Below are 21682 nucleotides of genomic sequence, written 5' to 3'. Positions count from 1 at the left end.
GGTACACATAGCTTTTGGTATTCAGTCCATATGGTATTTATTTATTGTATTCAGTCCATTTAATATTCAGGCCATTTGGTATTGATTGATTGATTGATTGATTGATTGATTAATAAGAAGTTAACAAAAATGCATGAGAAATATGGACTGTTATAAAATTATGCTTAAATTACATGTAATGACAAAAGAAACCAAAAAAGCAGACACCACTGTTTCTCTTTTCAAGACCAACACCATTAATATGTCCTAGACGGCCTGCTTAACCAGCTCCTGCCTCTCTCTGCAGCTACACGGCTTACGTGTCTAACCCTCTCCCTCTCTGCTACACCAGCATTCTTACAATTCCCAGGCGTGCTCCTGGCATACTAAGGCCACTGTCCATGTCCTTTCTTCTGCCTTTAGTGCTCTCTCCTCAAGCCTATACTCTCATTACTACAAATCTATCGGAACTCATCTTAAAATCACTTATTCAGCAAAGCCATTACTTAAATCCTAATATACTCTCATAAAACACCATTTAATTTTCCAATAGAAGTGACCATAGTTTTTGCTTATATAGTTGTGTGAATATTTGATTGTTTGTCTCTCAAATTAGAATGTAAGCTTTCTTAATGTGTGTTTTTTTGCTCAGCATTGTATTCTTATTACTTAGCAGAATGCCTGGCATAGAGTAAATGCTCATTGACTGAATACATGATGAAATAGCAAAATACTTGCATTTTGATTTTCTAAAGTATTCTATTTTCAATTTTAAAAACATTGGGAAAAAAGTTGCCCAGGACCGCTAGTACCTTTCAGTTGTGGAGCTGGTTGACAGCATGTCCTCTCCTGAGGAGCCCCTGAAACAATTCCATGATCCTTCTGGTGCATGCCATCTCTAGGTGCTTATGATGTCAAAAGGTCAGAAGTGTTGGAAGGACCAGTATCCTTTCAGAAATTACAAAGGTTTATAAAACAAAAAGAACCTCAGCAAAGTCTTACTGTTAACAAAGATGCTACCTTGCCAGCTTCAGCAAGAAAAGTTGACTTTTAGATTAAAAAGGAAATCAATAAAATATACTTTTTTAAAAAAAGGAAATCTCAAAAGAATATTAAAGACTTGATGATGTTGGAAAAAGAGATTCGTGTCCTTGTGCATGAACGTGGTGCTCAGGACAAGCCACTCTGACTCTGGGATCTGGAAGCTGAGTTGGAGAAGGTGGTGTTAGCAAAGCTAAATCCCTGTGTCAAGGAAAAAAAACTTTTCCCTGAAAGTAATGCTACACTGGAAAAGCGGCTTACTGAATTAACTAGGACTAGTGGGCTACTAAAATCTAAGTTTTCTAAAGATGGTAACCAGAAAAATCAGAGAATTCTAAGCCTCGAGTGGGTGAAACTTAGAAACAAAAGAACTAAAATTAGGAGTATGATGGCTGAACAATAAGGCATGGAGGTGAACCGGCAGGTCGCCCAGAAGAATCTCGAAGAGTCTCAGGGGCAAGCATAACTCAAGGAGAACTCACTTTATAAAGGAAAAATTGATGAAAATCTTAAAACAGAAAAGCTCTTAGAATACATTGAAGAAATAAGTGGTGCCTCAGATCAAGTAGAAAAATATAAGCTAGATGTTGCCCAGTTAGAAGAAGATTTGAAAGAGAAGGATTATGAAGTTTTAAGCCTTAAGCAGTCTCTTGAGGAAAATGTTATGCTGTCTAAACAGGTAAAAACCTGAATGCTAAATACCAGCTGCTTGAAAAAGAAAAAGAAAGTTTCATCAACAAGGACAGAGAACAATGAAAACCTAAATTTTGAAACCCAAGAGCTAAAAGAGAAGTATATTCTTGAAAAACAAGAACATGAAAAACTACCACAAGAAGAGTTGGAAGTCAATTCACTTCTGCAACAAGAAAAGGAATTATATCTGGTCTTCAGCAGAAGCTATGTTCTTTTCCTGAAGAAATGACGAAAGAGAGGAATCTCTTTGAGGAAGCTCTGGATGAGCTGGATAAATTACAGCCAAATGAGGGGCAAGCTGAAAACCTGGTCAAACAACTGGAAGAAGAAATAAAAGCTAGTGCTTAAGAACTGAATCTTTTAGAAGAAAAGCTGAAGGCTAAAGAAACAGAACTCAAGAAAAGTAAGCTGTTCACACTCAGACCACCCTGCTTTTGCAGCAAAGGTATAAGAGTAGGTGCAAAACCTTGAAGATTCTAGTGCTCAATTTGAAAACTATAGAGCATTAACAGCTAGTGTGACAGATATCCTTAAGTTGAAGACCTCATCACTTAAGGAAAAAGTGGCCAAGGCCAGGAAAAGAGCAGAGGATGCTCAACATCAGATATTGGCAACTAAGAGCTCAAATCAAGAACATACAAGGAAATTCAGGCCACAACAGCACTTAAAAAAGCAGAAATTAAATAAATCACTGTTTCTTTTCTCCAAAAAATAACTGATTTGGAGAACGAACTCAAGCAACAAGGTGAAGACTTTAAGAAGCAGCTGGAAGAAGAAGCACGAAAAGGTGAAGAAAATGCACTGGCAGAACTAAGGAAATGAATATGTGGCATCTCATTTATGAAGAACTATACAATAAAACGAAGACTTTTCAGCTACAACTGGATGCATTTGAAGTGGAGAAACAGGTTTTGTTGAATGAACGTGGTGCAGATCAGGAATGGCTAAATAACTAACATATTTGTATGCTAAATTATTACGCCACAAGAATCTAAAGGAAAAATAAAAAAGCATGTTGTAAAATTAAAAGACGAAAATAGTCAACACAAATTGGAGGTGCCAAAACTCTGCTCTCAGCTTACTAAAAGAAAGCAAAACAAGAGAAAACTTTAGGAGAAATTGAATAAAATTCTGGATACCTTCAAAGACTTTTCTTCATGAAAGTAAAGAAAATTTTTGTTCTCAAAACCCCATTAAAAGTAGACAATACAAACTGCTGTTGAGCTCCTGTGGAGTTTTAAGAATCATGAAAGCAAATATCCGAAAAACAAATTGGAGATTATTTTCTTCTTATTCTTTTCATTGTTGTTGCTGGTAATATTATTATGCTAGTAATGAATACTTTAAAATGTGTTTAATATTACTTGCTATTTTTATGTATCTGAAAGCACGTTCAATATTTTTACCAATATGTCTCCTAACATTTATTTTCTATTGTACCTACTTCCTGATGGTCATTTTCATCACTTCATTCTAAATCTTCTACTTGGCTTGCCACCTGTACAACCCAACCAATCAATCAACATTGCTTTAAAAATCACTGATATTATTCTTCCCATATTCTGAAACCTCAGATGGTTTCAATATTCTAACCTCGAGGGCTTGTGTGTGTGTATGTGTGTAGATTTAATTGATTTTTAAATTGTATTATTTTATTGCCCTTATACCCCTTCCACCCTACAATTACCACCCTGTTGTCCAAGTCCATGAGTCCTTTTACCTTTTTGCATGATCCTTCTACCTGCTATATTCCCCTTTCCCATAGCTTTCATCCTGCTCTTGATTTATGAGTCTGCCTCTACTTTGCTTATTACTTCAGCTTATTCATTAGATTCCACATATGAGTGAAATCATGCAATATTTGTCTTTCTCTGACTGGCTTATTTTACTTAACATTATGTTCTTCAGGTATATCTTATGCTGTCACAAAGGGTAAAATTTTCTTTTTCATGGCTGAATAGTATTCCATTGTGTAAATGTTCCATAGTCTTATCCACCCATCTACTGATGGACACTTAGGCTGCTTCCATATTTTGGTGATTGTAAATAATGCTGCAATGAACATATTCTGAAACCTTAGGTAGTTTCAGGATTCTAATCCCCAGGTTTCTTAGTTTGATCCTGGAAAGTTTTTCTAATCTGAATCTCCCAAGCTAGGACAAAACATCTTGGCTTGTTCTTGCTTCACCTTTAATTCCCCTAATAATGTTCCCTCTGTTTCATCCATCATCCATTTAACCAGTTCAAGTAAGGAATAGATGCATGTTTAATTCCATTGTAAAAACACAGCTAGCCTTTAAAATTTATTTCATACTTTACTCTCTATAAGCCCTCTGCGTCTGCCAACTTTTTATCTCCCAAAAGCATCCCATTTTCTTCTATTTCTACATGTCTGTAGTAAACCTTTTTCACTTCTTCACTTACTGAATTTCTAACTGCGCTTTAAAACCTACTCAGGTCCCTTCAAATCTAGAAAACTACCTCAGGGGCATGTTAATTGTCTTCTACTATATTTGTAATTGAAAATTTGCTGCTTATAGTAATTCATACTTTCATATCTTTACATGTATATTTTTCTTCTACAATTAGATTTTAGAGTAACATGAACAAGAGTCATGTTTTATGAAAAATAATATGACTAATAAGAATTTGAAAAAACATTGATTAATTGAAATTTAAAAGTTAAGGATTGATATTAAGAAATTATGAAATATAGCCTTGGTACCAATGTGAGTATGGTAGTTTTATGTGATGTCTTAGTCTATCTAATCAAAAAATACTTCATATCCTCAAGTTACTATTTTAGAAAGTGTTAATTTTTCTGATTGTAAGCCACTAAGAATTCTTATGAAGACAGTGATCTGATTAAAAACAGTGCTTTTCCAGGATTGAAACCCATTGATGCCATGGATTTATTTAATAATTCAATGAATAAATTTGTTATGTTCCAGGCAAATCAATGGTGAGGTTGTGGAAGTTTGTGAGAGAGACAGGTTCTGGGTCTCTAAGAATTACTAGTCTTAATGGTAATTACTTAATTTTTAGAATGTCTTGGGGAAAGGCTGTATGCAGAAATTATGATAAAAGTTGATAATTATTACATAGAAGCGAAGTTATATAGAAAAATATTTTAACTATGGTCTAGAGATGAAAAGTATCGCCAAGGAAGATCGGCAGGATTTGTTTTTGTTGTTGTTCAATCACAGTTGTCCCATTTTTTTCCCCAGGGTCCTCCCCTGCCCCGGCCCGTTGACCCTCACAGAGAGCTCCACACCATGTCTGAATTAAATCTATGTTAGTTGCTTATTGAAATGCAGATATCTAGAGCCTGTCTCAGTCTTACTGAACTATAATTTCTATGGGTGGATAGCAGGCATAAATCTGTATAAAATAGCTACAAAATTTTTAACCTGATGGTTAAAAACATAGTATTTAAAGATAAAAAGTTTGGTTCCCACATTATGGGGAGCCTGAGTAGAATATCTCACAAATTATTGGAGCTGTAGGACAATTATTTTGAGTGGGGAGAAGCTGTTTAAATGAATAATTCATTTTGGTTATATGCAATTTCAATTTAGTTTTTATAAATAATACTTTCCCAGTTCATAACATTTATCTAACACATGATCGACTCTCCATAAATATTCATTGACCCTTATTATCCTCATTATTTTTTAAAAGCCTTATTACCCTCAATTATATTTTTGTAGATGATTGTAATAAATTTTAAGTATTTGATATTCTTTAATGATATAGTTATACATTGCATTCATTGTTTTCCTAAAAATTTCTAATTGTAATTTTTTTCATAATATATGTAATTTTTTACAGTTCTCTTAAATGGGCAGAAGAGATTGCAGACCATCAGCATCTACTTCAATATTGATGATTCTTTTAAAATGAAATATTTGACTTAGTTATAAATGTATATATCCTTTCTATTTTATTATTTTTGTGAGAATTTTATTTTTGAATACTTTTAACAGTTACATTTCAACATTTTATTCCTATTTTAGAGAAGACAAATCCAATATTAAACTTTTCTATTTTTCTAATAAAGTTTGTTTCAAAAATTAGTGGACATCTAGCAGGTAAAAATGGTCAAAATTATAATTTTATACTGTTATGACTTTTCTATTTTTAGAGTTCTAATAAGACTTGGAAGATGGAACAATGACATATGAGACCTACACACTAAATGAATATATTAATGCATTTTTATGAGGGGCTTACCACATGCTTTACAAATATAGTGAAATATCATTAAGATCCCTGCTTTTGATCAGTTGTAGTTTACCAGATGAGATGTTTATGTAAATTCATTGATTTAGCATCTATGTTAAGTATCATTGTCAAAGAAATTGGTATATTTTAAACTTTCATTTGAGCAATACGATGTATTCATTATCATTTTCTATCTCTTTTACTGCTGGCCCTCCAGGAAAACAGGAAAATTATATACTATTTTTCATGTGATTGAGTTTATATTTAATATTTAAACCCCAAAGTCAGTCATTTTCTTATATGCTATTTAAAGTGAGTTAGTTGTCACAGATTTTGCTTAAAACAGATTAGAGTCATCTCAAGGTTAGGATAGTGTGTTATATTTTTCTAGTTAACATTCTTTATCACTGAATTATTTAAGTCATATAAGTAGAGTTATCATTTCCCCAAGATAATTGAACCTATTTTTGTCTACCTGAATAACATGAACATGCATACTAAAGAATGAGATGAATAAGAAGGCAATAATGACATTTATTTAATTTGCATTACATAATATACTCTTTATGCATAGTCTTTAATCTCATTGTGAATTAATTTTTTCACTTGAAGAAGTAATACTTTAAAATTACCATATTTAAAACTCTATATGGATATAATTGATTATAATTTTGATTATAATTTTAAATTCAGGATTCAGCAATGAAATTATGCATATTATAATTACATAATAGAAAGTCCTAAGTTAAAAGAGGGAAATTTAATCATCTACTGAGATCATGAATCCTATTTCAGTTAAAACATTTACAATTATATATGAGAAAAATCTTGCAGTACTTGTGAACTTGCTTTTTCATATTTTGCCTGTTTCAAAATGTCTGAGACCATGAGACTATTTGCATTTTCTACATGATCTGTATTTATGTATCATGATGTAACTCCATTGGGTAAGATGTAGATTAAGAGATAGTTTTATAGTATGCAAGGCCTAAATTACAGCAATCATACCAAGGAGGGGTATGAGATTAAACAGAAAGGAGAATGACTAAACTGCACATTAGCTTTATAACAAATTATTTTCATCTGAAGAATTATCTTGCTCCTGTGAAAAGTAAAGATAAAATTTTGAGTCAGACTGACCAAGGCTATACTTGCTTTCTAATATTTCTAAGTTGTGAGACTCTGGGAGAGCTACTCAAGCTTTCTGATCTATAATTTATCTACTAGAACAATAAAGACATTGGAAGCTTATTGAATTTTTCTAAGCACATAATCAAATACATGTATATACTTCCTGTGCTCTGGAATCAGAACTATTCTCACATTTATTTTGTATTAACTCTTTTGTTTATTGACATATGTGATGTATTTTTTAATTTTTTCCATTACCATTTAGTTCCTTATACCTCCCTCTCCCCTAAAATTACGACACTGTTGCCCATGTCCATGAGTCCTCTTTACTTTTTGTTCAATTCTTCCACCTCCTCATCTCTCCCACCTTTGCTGGTATCCTACTCTCTATCTGTGATTCTGTCTCTATTTTGCTTAGGATTATTCATTAGATTCCACATATGAGTGAAATCATATGGTATTTGTCTTTATCTAATTGGCTTATTTCACTTAGCATAATGTTCTCCAGATCCATCCATACTACCTCAAATGGTAAAATTTTCTTCTTTTTTATGGCTGAACAGTATTCCATTGTGTAAATGTCCCATAGTTGTGTTATCCACTCATCTAATGATGGACACTTATGCTGCTTCCATATCTTGGTAAATTGTAAATAGCATTGCAATGAACACAAAGGGGCTTATGTTATTTTGAATTAGTATTTTGGGTTCCTTTGGATATATTCCCCAAAGTGGGATCACTGAGTAAAAAAACAGATCCGTTTGTACTTTTCTGAGGTATCTCTACACTGTTTTCCACAGTGGCTGCACCACTCTGCATTCCCAGCAACAATGCCAAAGGGTTCCCTTTTCTTCACACCCTCACTAGCAGTTGTTGTTTGTTGATTTATTGATGATAGACTTTCTGATAGGTGTGAGGTGATATTTCATTGTGGTTTTAATTTGCATTTATCTGATGATGTTGAGCACCTTTTCATATGTTTATTGGCCATCTGCATGTTCTCTTTGGAGAAGTGTCTATTGAGGACCTTTGCCCATTTTTTAATTGGCTTGTTTGTTTTTTTTGGTGTTGAATTTTTTAAGTATTTTATGAATTCTTTATACAAATTCACGTATTCATAGCTATTACCTACATGCCAATGGTTTCTAGATATATATAGTTAACCCTTATATCTATTACATTATCATTTTTGAGAAGATAAACTCAATAATCTTATATGATGTGGATAGTTTTATTTGCATTGGATATAAAATAAACATGTAGCAAAAATTCTAATTAACTAATTAATGACAGGATGTCAAAATTGGCCCAAAGAACATAGGCAAGTGTTAAATATGTATATGTAATGTATATATAATAAGCAGTTTAATAAAGGTATATTAGGATAACATTTCTGAGCTAGAGGCAAAATTGATTAATGTATTATAAGATAATAAACATAATCTTTTTTCTATTCCTCTAGACAAAAATTATATTCACATATACTCAAAAACAACAACAACAAATGTACAAGTTAACATTTGCCCCTACAGAGTTGGAAAATGGCCCAGCCTACTTAATAGAAAACAAGGGCAGTACTACACTGAAAAAACACAAGTATTCTTTTGAGTCTGTTTCCAATGCTGGGTTAAGTTTCTGGCATCTTTTTCATTAGATTTTGTGTGTATATACATATATATGTGCACACATACACATATAGAAAGACTATAGATAATTTTATATTATATAATATTTAATTATGTATATAAATATATATACTTGATATTTCCAGTTGGCTGTCTAGTGGTGTCATCAGAATTAACTTATGTGAAACACACGCATGCATTCAACCTGTTCCTTTCTGGTCTTCCATATCAGTAAATAAATCTATCGTCTCTCTATATATTCAAACCTTGAATCTGGGCATTGTCAATCTTTGATGATTCCTTTTCCCATATACCCACACACTGCCACCATTATATCCTGTCTAAAAATAAATTCATTTTCCACTATTCTTATTACTACTTCTACTCCACAGTGCCACCACAACTCATGTACATCACTGTGGTGGCTGCCTAACTGGTCACCATTGCTTCCAGACTTAATTTCTTACCATTCATTTTCCACACATACCAGTAAACCATCCAATGGCTACCAATTACACTTAGATACAAAATCATTACTCCTACCTACAGGTTCTGTGTTTTGGCTCTGAATTAACTGGCCAAGTTTACCTTACAACATTCTCTGTTATGCATACATTGTCTTTCAACCACATAGATCTTTCTTTTTTTTTTAATTCTTCAAGTTCTTTTCCATCTTGACCATATTTTACTGCTCTTCCCATAATGTTCATCTCAGGATCATCTTCTTTTAGTTTGAATCTTTGCTTAAGTATCGCTCTTTATTAGAGGTACTTATTGATCACTCAATTTCATATACTACTCTTCCATTATTCTCTAATATGCCATTCTACTTTATTTTCTTCAGAACACAGCATTTATAACTTATTTTTACTAGCTGATCTTGTTTCCCCAGAAATAGAATATCGACGAGAACAGCTGTGTTACTGTCTGATTCAGCATAGTGCCCTCATTGTCAAGAAGGGACCCAGACACATAGAAAGTACTCAACACATCCTATTTGTAGAAAAAATGAATGAGTGACACAAATGAAGTTCTTAATAAATTAAGCTCTCAATAAAGGTGAGTATCTAGCTGAAAATGGTGGGGTTCACTAAACACTGAATTTACTTGTTTTTCTTAGTTCTGGCTATGGCTAAAATTGTAATTAAATCTAAATATATTATAAAAAATATGGGTTACATTTTCAGTTATAATTTTTGATAATGGAATGTGGAATTTATTCAAGAAATATTCAATATCAAATAAGTACTCTTTCATGGTACTCAATGTATTTTTTAAATATGAATCCCTATAACTTGCATTTTTCTTTCAAATATACTTTAATTGATAATGCTATTCTACATTACTAAAATGTTTTTGTCTAAAATATCAGAATTTGGTCTTTACTATAAAATTTATGTTTATAAGGAGAACAGAGTATGTACAGTGTTTTGACTTTTTAGCAACCCTTTGTGACTTGTAACTGAATATGTGAGTTGAAATATAAACTGAGTCCTCAGAGGATTCACTGGTAAAATGGACACTCAACTCTGTGGATTTTAGGGTTATACTTCATTATTTACCTCATGGGCAATCTATTACATGCTTTGTTTTATTTATTCACCTAGTGTGTTTTGATATATTAATTTGAGGGTAGACATTTTTCTCCAGCATTCTGAATGACAGTGAATTCAAAAGATTCCTTCCAAAAGCAGAAGAACTAGAGGTCATATACTTGTTGGATTTATAGCTGCTTGTGTTGCGAGAAGGCAATTCATTTTTTTTATTCTTTGTTTTAAATGTGAGAGAAGTTGTGACCTTATGGCATTCTCCACTGCATTCTGGGTCATGAAGGGGCACTGAGCATTAGTTTTACAATCAATGGTGAAGATTAGAATCTGTGGAATGGAAAATATAACAGTTTGTACTTTCAGGATCAGGGTATAAATTCCTTAGTGGAATTGAAAAGTGATCTGAGCAGGATTGAACACATTAACAAAGCACCAAAAGACCCAGGGGAAACTATAAAAGGTGAGAAGAATGTTAACAGGATAATTTGAAAGTCAGTTCTACATGTTGATCTTATTTTTGTTTATTAAGGAAAAGACTTATATATGTGTTAATGAAAATGAGTATGTTAACATAGACATTCAATTGCTGGAACTTCATATTTATATATCTCTTGGCACTAGAACAGTGCCTGGTATTTAATGGTCACTCAGTGAAATCCCTAAATATTCACTGACTGCATGTTATGTGAATAAGAGGTAAATTTCTCTTTGAACATGTAGCCCTGTGAGAGCTACCATGTGAAAAGAGGAACCCTTATAAAGACTGGAAAACATTGTTTACGTGCCACTGTAGGAAAAATGCTTTAGAGAGAACTTCATAGAATTGAAAAAAGCGTTGTCTGACGTAGCAGGAGATCAAAGGGCTGAAGTTAAAGTGGCAGTTCAGGCAGACACTCTCAGGGGGTCCCAAGCAGCAGGTCCTATTCTGGCAAGATTGCTGAACTTAACAGTTGCAAACATTGGGGTAAGCGTGAGCCTAAAAAGACAGACTGAATCATATCAGTCAGGTCCCTGGGAAGTCTGGTTCCTGGGCCTAAAATTTGAAAAGCAGAAATGGGGGAAAACAGGTTATAGAATTCTCAGTGGCAGGAACAAGGAGAGGCTTCATTTAAGGAACCAGAAGAAGGCATAAACCAAAGCACAAGCTATAAATATCAGTCATGCCTAATACTGAATGACTGAATGATGAAAATTGGTCAGTTAATCAGTAAAGCAATTTAAAACATGGTATTAGTTTTAAAAGCTGTAATTACTTAACAAGATTTTATTTTAATAAAACACATAGATATATTCATTCACCAGTCTTTTCATATGGTGCTGATATTTTTTTTTTCTGTGTATTGGTCAACTAATTGGAATACCACTTCACACTTCAGAGCAGAAAGTTAACTCAGCAGGTTTGGACTGCTCAAACTCTGAATATTCCAAAGCATTTATCTTCAGTACAGACCTTACACAGGCTCTTGGGAGATAACTTTGAGCCCTTGAAATATTCTACTTGATAAGAGTGTTTTTACAGGCCTGAGCCAATGGGCCACACTGTATTTTAAGTGAATGCTTGTTCTCGTATGGCTGATGTCTTGGGCGGCGCTCTACCAGTTTGACCACACACACTTAAACTAGCGATGTGAGCTACTGTGAATGCCTGTTTTTGCTCTGAGGGATGCTGTAGTGTGAGTGGTTGAGGTCAGTCCTGTAGGCAACACATGCCTGTGTTACTGGCCTCTAATAAAAACTCTGGATGCCAGTGCTCTGGAGACTTTCCCTGACTGGTAGCACTTTGCATGTGTTGTCTCACATTCTTGATGGGAGAATTGGTGCATTTCCATCTGACTGCAGTATGAAGAGACAGACACCTGGAGGTACTTTCTGATTTCACGTGGAATTCATCTGATATACTTCTCTGAATTAATTTTATTTATATTTTTTTCTCAGTAACAAACCATAACTATGAGTAAAACAGTTTTGAAAAGTCTCATGAGCCCTTGTAGTGGTTTTCTGGGGGTTATCTTGGAGACCTCTGAAATTTTTCTATATAAGTGATAAACATTATGCATTACAATATTTTGGAGGATATTTTTAACAAGAGGAAATTAGTAGCACTTGGAATCTGATTGAAGATTCTTTCCAAATATTAGGAGTTTTGAATTAAAGGAAAAGTTCTGCCTGCAAAAACAGCTATGAGAACTAACACAATTGAATCTTGGTGGGTATGTAAGAGAACTAGAAGGAGTTGACATGCAGGGATATTTCTTGAGTAATTACTAACACTTAATTGAGCATATATTATTTGCCAGGCCTTATTGTATGTGTTTTTTGTTTTAACTCATTTCATCCTTATCATGTCGCCTAGGAGATATTCACTTGAATACAGTGAAAAAAATATTTATTAGTTAGCTTGGGCAATTCAAGAAAAAAAGCTTGGGTTTGCAAATTCTTATTATCTAAATACTTTTGCTGAATGCTTCTTTAACTTATGGAATGCTTACATCTCTATTTTATTGAGAATCATAGTAGTTCTTTATAATTTCATTTTTGGAAATAGAATTTGACACTAATATCCTAAATAACTACAAGTCATGCATTGAAGAAATATACTATAATCTGAGGCTGTATTGAAGAATTATTGTCTTAGATATCCTAAAAGAAGTTTCTAATTTAAATGGCTCTTTCTTAGTTTTCCTTCCCAGTACCAGTTTTTGAAATAGAAATTGTGATTTTGTGCTTTATATTCTTTTATAGATTGCAATGCTAAATATGGATAAACAGTGTATGAAACATTCAGAGAAGAGTGTACTGTCCTAACCTTGAGACAATTGCAATCTGTTTTAAGTAAAACCTTTGACAACGAATCACTTCTAAAAAGTATATAAGGAAGTGACTAACTTTGGAATTTAAATATTGAATGGAAACTCAATCACATAAATAAAAATGAAGTGTACAATTTCCCAGTTTAATTTATCTTAAAAGGACACATAACATGTTCATCTGTTCTAGTATTGTGATTTTAAAATGAGGATTTGAAGAGAGAAGATGGCGGAGGAGTGAATGGGAGTCACGCTGACCTCCTCCCAAAACCAAACTGGAATTGCAACTAAATAAGGGAGTAATCACCTGGAAATCAATGGAGCAATAGTGGGAGAGGAGCCTTGGTGCCGCGGACAGTGGATTCTACTCTCACACATCCCAACGGGTGAGAAGTGCGGTGGAGGCTCGAGAGGGTGGGCTGGGTGCCCACGGGCACTGGCACCAGAGGGACATTGAAACGGCCAGTTAGCTTCCCCCGAGAAGAACGGGGTCTGAATCATAAACAGGAACTCCTAAACTACAGGAGCTAAAGCCAAGAAAATACAGACAAAACGCAACCCCGAAAAGCTTAGGGGCGCTCTCTCCCAGAGACAGGTGGCTGGGGATGCAAAGAGACATTTAAAGGGCCAACACAAAAGTTGCAGTGGCAGCCACTCTCCTTGATCTCTGGGTAGAGGCGGCAGCAGGGTGGGCTGGTGCCTGGGAAAAGACTGGTGAGGAAAACTTTGTGAAGAGAACTGACACAGCGGCCGGTGGAGTCCCGGTGATAACGCACCTCCCACTCTGCAGCTACCATCTTGCTCAGGCATAAGGGAATCAATTAACCTTCCTTTTGTGCGTTCCGCACACAGCTTGTACCCATGTGAGCTGTGGGGCTGAGTGCAGACTGGCTGGGAGAGCCTTGAGGAGAGACTGGAGATGGAGGCGTTGGGGAAAGAACGGGAGGAGGAACCGGGGAGTCCCGACTCCCTTCCCATTCTGTAGTCTCCATTTTGGGCTGGAAAGGCGCGACCAAAAGAGGCAGAAGAGGGGCGCGCATGAACCAGACTGCCCGCGATTGAAACACAGTCCGCACAGGGGGTGGATCCTTGGCTGAAGGGGTCAGGGAACTGCCCAGAGGCCCCTGAGGAGAGCCTGGAAATGGAGGCATTGGGGAAAGAACAGGAGGAGGAACCGGGGAGTCCCGACTCCTTCTCCTTGCCTTAGTCTCCATTGCGCAGGAAGAGGCCACACCCCCAAAGAGCCAAAAGCCGAAAAGCACGCACAGACACCCCCAAAACACCCAGTGCAGGCGCACACACTTGCGCCAAGTGACCGGCAAGGGTTGGCGAGCATGTGTGTAACCCGCGCGGGCTGGCGAATGCTTGCACTGGCCGGCAAGGCCTCCCACAGATTGACACTAATACGGCCCGTGAGGGAGTGCACAGAGAGGCAAGGGCAGGCGTAAATTGACGCGCCCGCCCACCTGCGATTGTGGAGCGGCCCACAAAATTAGTAGAGCAGCCCAGAGTCCCTGGAGGAGAGACCAGAGACAGGATTAACTGGAGAGTCCTGGAGCTGACTTCCTCCCATTTCCGTAGTCCCCATTTGGCGAGGGCAAGCAACACACCCAAAGAGCCAAAAGCGGGAAAAATACACAATAGAAGACCCTAAACTGACCAGTGCCGTGGAGCTCGCTGGCCAGGGGGCCAGATGAGTATGCGAGGTCGCGCATAAGCCCCCTGGTCTGGGGCAAGCACAGGCAAGTCCAGGCAGGCAGGGGATCCTTCCGTGCTGGGAGCCCGCTCAAGGAGTCTGCATGAGAGTGCAGAGAGATCCCAAAAAATAGCCCAGCCCTGACTGAAGGGGTCACAGAGCTGCTCCAAACATGAGTCAGACACAGGATTAGACTCCTTGAAGTCTCAAACAAACAACCCAAGATCCTATAGGGTCAACAACTGACATCGTCAGAGGCAGGCCCAGAAAGAAAAATAAAGGACAAAAATACTTAACAGACTCTCACAAAAATGGGAAGAAAAAGAAGTTCCCCCCAGATGAGTGGAAAAGGGGACTCCCCACAGAGAGAGCTAAATGAAATAGAGGCAAGGGAACTATCAGATACTGAATTCAAAACAATGGTTCTAAGGAAGCTCAATGAGCTCAGCCAGCTCAAAGATAACTATGAGAAACTGCAGAGAAACTATCAGGATCTTACAGCAAACTATATCAGCCTGGAAAAGGACATAGAAACTATCAAGAAGACACAAGAGGATATGAAGAATACCATTTCTGAATTGAAGAACACAGTAGAAGGAATCCAAAGCAGGCTGGATGAAGCTGAGGATCGAATCAGTGAGATGGAGGACAAGGTAAAAAGAAGCTCCCAGAAAGAACAAGAAATGGAAAAACGGCTCAAAAAGAATGAAAAGGCATTTAGGGAATTGCAGGACAACCTGAAACGCAATAATATCCATATAGTAGGTATCCCAGAAGGAGAAGAAGAGGAGCAAGGGATAGAGAACCTCCTCGAAAAAGTAATGATGGAAAATTTCCCTAATTTGAGGAGAGAAAGGGTCTCATGGATCCAGGAGGCACAGAGGACCCCACTCAAGAGGGACCCAAGGAGGTCCACTCCAAGACACATCATCATTAAAATGGCAAATGTCAAAGACAAAGAGAGAATCCTCAAGGCAACAAGGGAGAAGGAGAAGGTAACATACAAGGGGGCCCCGATACGCCTAGGAGCTGACTTCTCAACAGAAACACTATAAGCCAGAAGGGAATGGCAACAAATATTCCAAGCCATGAAAAGCAAGGGCCTACAGCCAAAACTGCTCTACCCAGCTAGGCTCTCCATTAAAATAGAAGGGGAAATACGGAGTTTTCCAGACAAGAGAAGACTAAAATAAAACATCTCTACCAAACCAGCACTCCAAGATATGCTAAGGGGATTGGTTTAAGCAGATGAAGGAAAAGAATGATAGAGAGAGGAACACAGGTAGAAAGAGAAAAGATGAGTAAGTTTCTATCAGTAATATCTCTCAATGTGAATGGACTAAATGCCCCAATCAAAAGACACAGGGTAGCTGAATGGATAAGAAAACACGACCCACACATATGCTGCCTAGAAGAGACCCACCTCAGAGCAAGAGACCTACACAGATTGAAAGTAAAGGGATGGAAGAAAATATTCCAAGCAAATGGGCAAGAGAAAAAGGCTGGGGTTGCCATACTTGTATCAGACAAAGTAGATTTCAAAACAAAGGCCATAAAGAGAGGCCCAGAGGGGCACTTTATAATACTTAAAGGAAGAATCTATCAAGAAGACATCAACATTGTAAACTTATATGCTCCCAATATAGGAGCCCCAAGTTTATAAGGAAATTGTTGGAGGACTTCAAAAAAGATATAGACAGCAACACACTGAGAATAGGGGATTTCAACACCCCACTGTCAAAAATGGACAGATCTTCCAAACAAAACATTAATAAACATATTGTGGCGCTGAATGACACACCAAATCAAAGAGACTTAACTGACATATATAGAACCTTACATCCGAAAGAAGAAAAATACACATTCTTTTCAAATGCTCATGACAATTTTTCAAAGATAGACCACATGATAGGACACAAAGCAAACCTTAGCAAATTCAGGAAAATTGAAATAATACCAAACTTTTTCTCAGACCACAAGGCCTTGAAACTCGAAATCAACCTCAAAGAGAAACTTCAAAAACTTACAAACTCATGGAGACTGAACAGTACACTATTAAACAATGAATGGGTCAATAATGAGATAAGAGAAGACATCAAAAAATTTCTGGAAACAAATGAAAATGAACAGACAACAGTCCAAAATCTATGGGACACAGCAAAGGCAGTCCTGAGAGGGAAGTTCATAGCAATACAGGCTGACCTAAAAAAGAGAGAAGCATTTCAAATAAAAGACCTAACACTACAACTTCAAGAATTGGAGAAACAACAACAAATAAATCCCAGAGCAAGTAGAAGGAAGGAAATAGTCAAGATTAGAGCAGAACTGAATGACATAGAGACAAAAAGAACAATTCAGAGGATCAACCAATCCAGAAGCTGGTTCTTTGAAAAGATAAATAAAATTGACAAGCCTTTAAGCACACTCATCAAGAAAAAAAGGGAGAGGACCCAGATTCATAATATCAGAAACGAAAGAGGAGAAATAACAACTGATACCACAGAAATACAAATGATCATCAGAAACTATTATGAACAATTATATGCCAAGAAATTTGAAAATCTTGATGAAATGGAGAAATTTTTAGAAATGTATAATCTTCCAACACTGAAGGAGGAAGAAACAGAAAGCTTGAACAGACCGATAACAACTGGGGAAATTGAAGCAGTAATCAAGAAACTCCCAGCACACAAAAGCCCAGGGCCAGACGGTTTCCCAGGAGAATTTTACAAAACATTTAAGGAAGAGCTAACCCCTGTCCTTCTCAGACTATTCGAAAAAATCCAAGGGGAGGGAAGACTCCCAGGCTCTTTCTATGAGGCCAGCATCACCCTGATCCCAAAACCAGATAATGACCCTACAAATAAAGGAAACTATAGGCCAATGTCGCTGATGAACATGGATGCTAAAATCCTCAATAAAATACTGGCAAACCGCATCCAGCAATACAGTCAAAAGATTATCCACCACGATCAAGTGGGATTCATCCCAGGGATGCAGGGATGGTTCAATATACGCAAATCAGTAAACGTGATACACCACATAAATAAAAGAAAAGACAAAAACCACATGAATATCTCGATAGATGCAGAAAAAGCATTTGACAAGGTACAGCACCCATTTAGGATCCAACCACTCAGCAAAATGGGAATAAATGGGGCATTCCTCAACATAATAAAGGCCATGTATGAAAAACCTACAGTCAATATCGTATTCAACGGGCAAAAACTGAAAGCTTTCCCACTAAGATCGGGAACACGCCAAGGATGTCCGCTCTCACCGCTTCTTTTCGACATCATATTGGAAGTCCTAGCCACAGCGGTCAGACAAGAGAAAGAGATAAAAGGCATCCAAATAGGAAAGGAGGAAGTAAAGCTATCATTGTTTGCAGATGACATGATAGTGTACATAGAGAACCCTGTAGACTCTACCAAAAAACTCCTCAACCTAATAAGTGAATTTGGCAAAACAGCAGGATACAAAGTCAACATTCAGAAGTCAAAGGCATTTTTGTACACCAGCAATGCAATAGAAGAAGAAGAAATCAGAGAAAAAAATACCATTCAATATAGCAAGAAGAAAAATAAAGTACCTAGGCATAAATTTAACCAAAGAAGTAAAAGACCTGTACACAGAAATCTATATAACATTGAAAAAAGAAATTAAGGAAGACACAAATAAATGGAAGCATATACCATGCTCATGGATTGGAAGAATTAATATCATCAAAATATCCATACTACCCAGAGCAATTTGTAGATTCAACACAATCCCTATTAGGATACCAATGACGTATTTCAAAAAAATAGAACAGACATTTCAAAAATTTATATGGAACCATAAACGACCCCGAATAGCCGCAGCAATTTTGAGAAAGAAACACAAAGTAGGAGGGATCACAATACCGGACATCAAACTCTACTACAAAGCCACTATACTCAAAACAATCTGGTACTGGCACAAGAACAGACCCATAGACCAGTGGAACAGAATAGAAAGCCCATAAGTAAGCCCAGGTCTCTATGGGCATCTAATATTTGACAAAGTGGGCAGAAGCATAAAATGGAGCAATAATAGCCTCTTCAACCAATGGTGTTGGCAGAGCTGGACGGCTACTTGCAAAAAATTGAAATTGGATCATCAGCTGACACCATACACAAAAATAAACTCAAGATGGATAAAAGACTTAAATATAAGTCGCAACACCATCAAAGTCCTAGAGGAGAACATTGGCAGGAAACTCTCAGATATCCCACGCAGCAATTTTTTCACCGATATGTCTCCTAAAGCAAGGGACTTAAAGGAAAGAATAAACAAGTGGGACCTCATCAAAATAAGAAGCTTCTGCACGGCTAAAGAAAACATCAGCTGAATCGATTTGTGAAATTGTTAAAATCCCAAATAAAATCCGATTTGCCCAAATTGACAAGTATGTTTTAGTTTTATTAAAAATCCAAATCTGGCTTCAATTTGATCTCACACAGCGCTTATGGTTAAGTGGCCTTAACTCTTATGTTTAAGTCTCAAACATAATTATAAATATTATATTTTAATAATTGACAAATACTACATTTGTGTTATATATTATTATATTTTATATAATTATATATAGTAATTATATTCATTATAGCTATAGTGTCTTGCACATTTTAAATACCCAATAAATACAAATTTTTTAAAGTTAAAAAAATAACAAAACATCAGCAAAATGAAAAGGGAGCCATCCCTATGGGAAAATATATTCGCTAATGATACATCAGATAGAGGTTTTATCTCCAAGATATATAAAGAACTCACTCGAGTCCACTCCAAGAAGACAAATGATCCAATCAAAAATTGGGCAAAGGACCTGGGCAGAGGCTATTCCAAGGAGGAGATACAGAGGGCCCAGAGGCATTTGAAAGGATGCTCAGCATCACTAGCCATCAGAGAAATGCAGATCAAAACCACCATGAGGTACCACCTCACACCGGTCAGAATGGCCATCATAGTCAGATCCACAAACAACAGGTGCCGGTGAGGCTATGGAGAAAAGGGAACCCTAGTCCACTGTTGGTGGGAATGCAGACTGCTGCAGCCACTGTGGAAGGCGGTGTGGAGTTTCCTCAAAAAGCTGAAAATGGAACTGCCTTTTGATCCAGTGATTCCCCTGCTGGGACTATACCCTAAGAACACCAAAACGCCAATACAAAAGAACCTATGCACCCCAATGTTCATAGCAGCACAATTTACAATAGCCAAGTGTTGGAAGCAACGTAAGTGTCCATCAGTAGATGACTGGATCAAAAACTGATGGTACATATACACAATGGAATACTACGCAGCAGAAAGGGAAAAAGAACTACTAAACTTCGCGACAGCATGGATGGAACTGGAGAGCATTATGCTAAGCGAAATAAGCCAGGGGGCGAAAGACAAATACCATATGATCTCACCTATAAGCGGAACCTAACCAACAATACAAAGATGCAAGAAAAATATGACCAGCAACACTGAAAGGAAAAGAAAAATAACAGAGACAAGAGGGAAGGAGGGAGGGGCGGGCAGTGAAAGGGAAGGGAAGGGGAAAGTCAAGGAACATAGAACAAGAACTCATGGACAAAACCAAAGGGGAAGAGCTGAGGGACGGAAGGAGGGAGGGGGCAAGAGAAAGTGGTGGGGGGGAGGCAGAGACAAATGTATTTAAAAACAAATAAAGAAAGAAGAAAAAAATAATAAAAAAATAAAATAAAATAAATTGAGGATTTGAGAAAATATCAACTTTTCAGAAGAAAATACAATTAAATCAATGAATATCAATTATGTTAACATTAAATACTAAAATGCTATTATTATTATTTTGGAATGTTAAACAAACTTAAAATAAACATTTTTATTAATATAAAAGCTTTAAAAGATTTCTCACAGTGTATTTAGCATCTCAAATCCATTATTATATTTGAAATATACATAAAATCTTACATTTGGCACTAAAGATGAGAACTTAAAATTTCAGTGTATTGTAGCCCCTCCCATTGATATATCATATCAGAACTAAACTTCTATTTTCCTTTCTATAATTGCTCATAAAATGAATAGAGGGGCTCAGCATGCTTTAGGAGAGATATAAAAATCAAACATTAATTTTATTCAGATGAGATGATTTGTATGCATGCTGATCAGGCTACAAGCTTATCTCATTACAAGCTCAAGGCTGTGAGCATTTCATCATTTCTCAGATGCCATTAAGTTTAATAATATGACTCTCTGCATTGTGTATTAAAAATGTGTGGCTGTTCTGCAATTCTGTATAATGAAGAAGTGTTTTTGAATATTTTCTACTTCTGTCTTTAGTGCTCTCTACTTCAAACTAACTAGCAAAGTTAATTGTCTATACTGTTCTAATTGTATTGCTTGGAGAATACTCCTCTTCCTCTTTTGTTGCAGAGATCTTAGTAATACGCAGAGTTTTTGAAGTGCAATAACTGGCATGTGAAAACCTGTGCAGGCGAATAATTGCATCCCAGACTGAGACACAGTGGGCATATTGAGTCCCTGGCAGAGTCAGTTAGCCCCATGCCCTTCTCCCTGGGAATGTAATGGTCAGTCCTGCTGATTTTAAACAGTTACAGAGACACTGATTTGCGTATCCAATTTTTTTTGAGAAATTTTGATAAAAGCATAATTATTCAATATAAAAAATGTTTGCAATAAGTCTTTTAAAAATTGACCCTTTAATTAGCCATTGACTCTTTTTCTTCAACATTGCTAGTTCCATATGAAATGCTTTAAAGTGAATTTTGTTGACATTGTTATATTCTTTTAAAATTGTTGTTGTTGTTCAAGTACAGTTGTCTCCATTTCCTTCACACCACTGCCCCTGCCCCACCACTCCCCATCTCCCTTTGTTTTGGTTCTTCTAATATTTTTTCTCTCTTGTTTTGCTCTCACTGGAAC

The 21682-nt window shown here is 36.4% G+C and overlaps 1 pseudogene; it reads left to right on the top strand.

The window, feature by feature from the left end:
• Positions 1-818: 818 nt before the first annotated feature.
• On the top strand, positions 819-2936 carry LOC129075932 (hyaluronan mediated motility receptor-like; annotated as a pseudogene).
• Positions 2937-21682: the final 18746 nt, after the last annotated feature.

The sequence above is a fragment of the Pteronotus mesoamericanus genome, unplaced genomic scaffold (genome assembly GCF_021234165.1).
Source record: "Pteronotus mesoamericanus isolate MK-2021 breed Mesoamerican mustached bat unplaced genomic scaffold, CSHL_Meso_final contig_56, whole genome shotgun sequence".
Lineage (NCBI taxonomy): Eukaryota > Metazoa > Chordata > Mammalia > Chiroptera > Mormoopidae > Pteronotus > Pteronotus mesoamericanus.
This window is presented reverse-complemented; position numbering and strand designations above follow the sequence as displayed.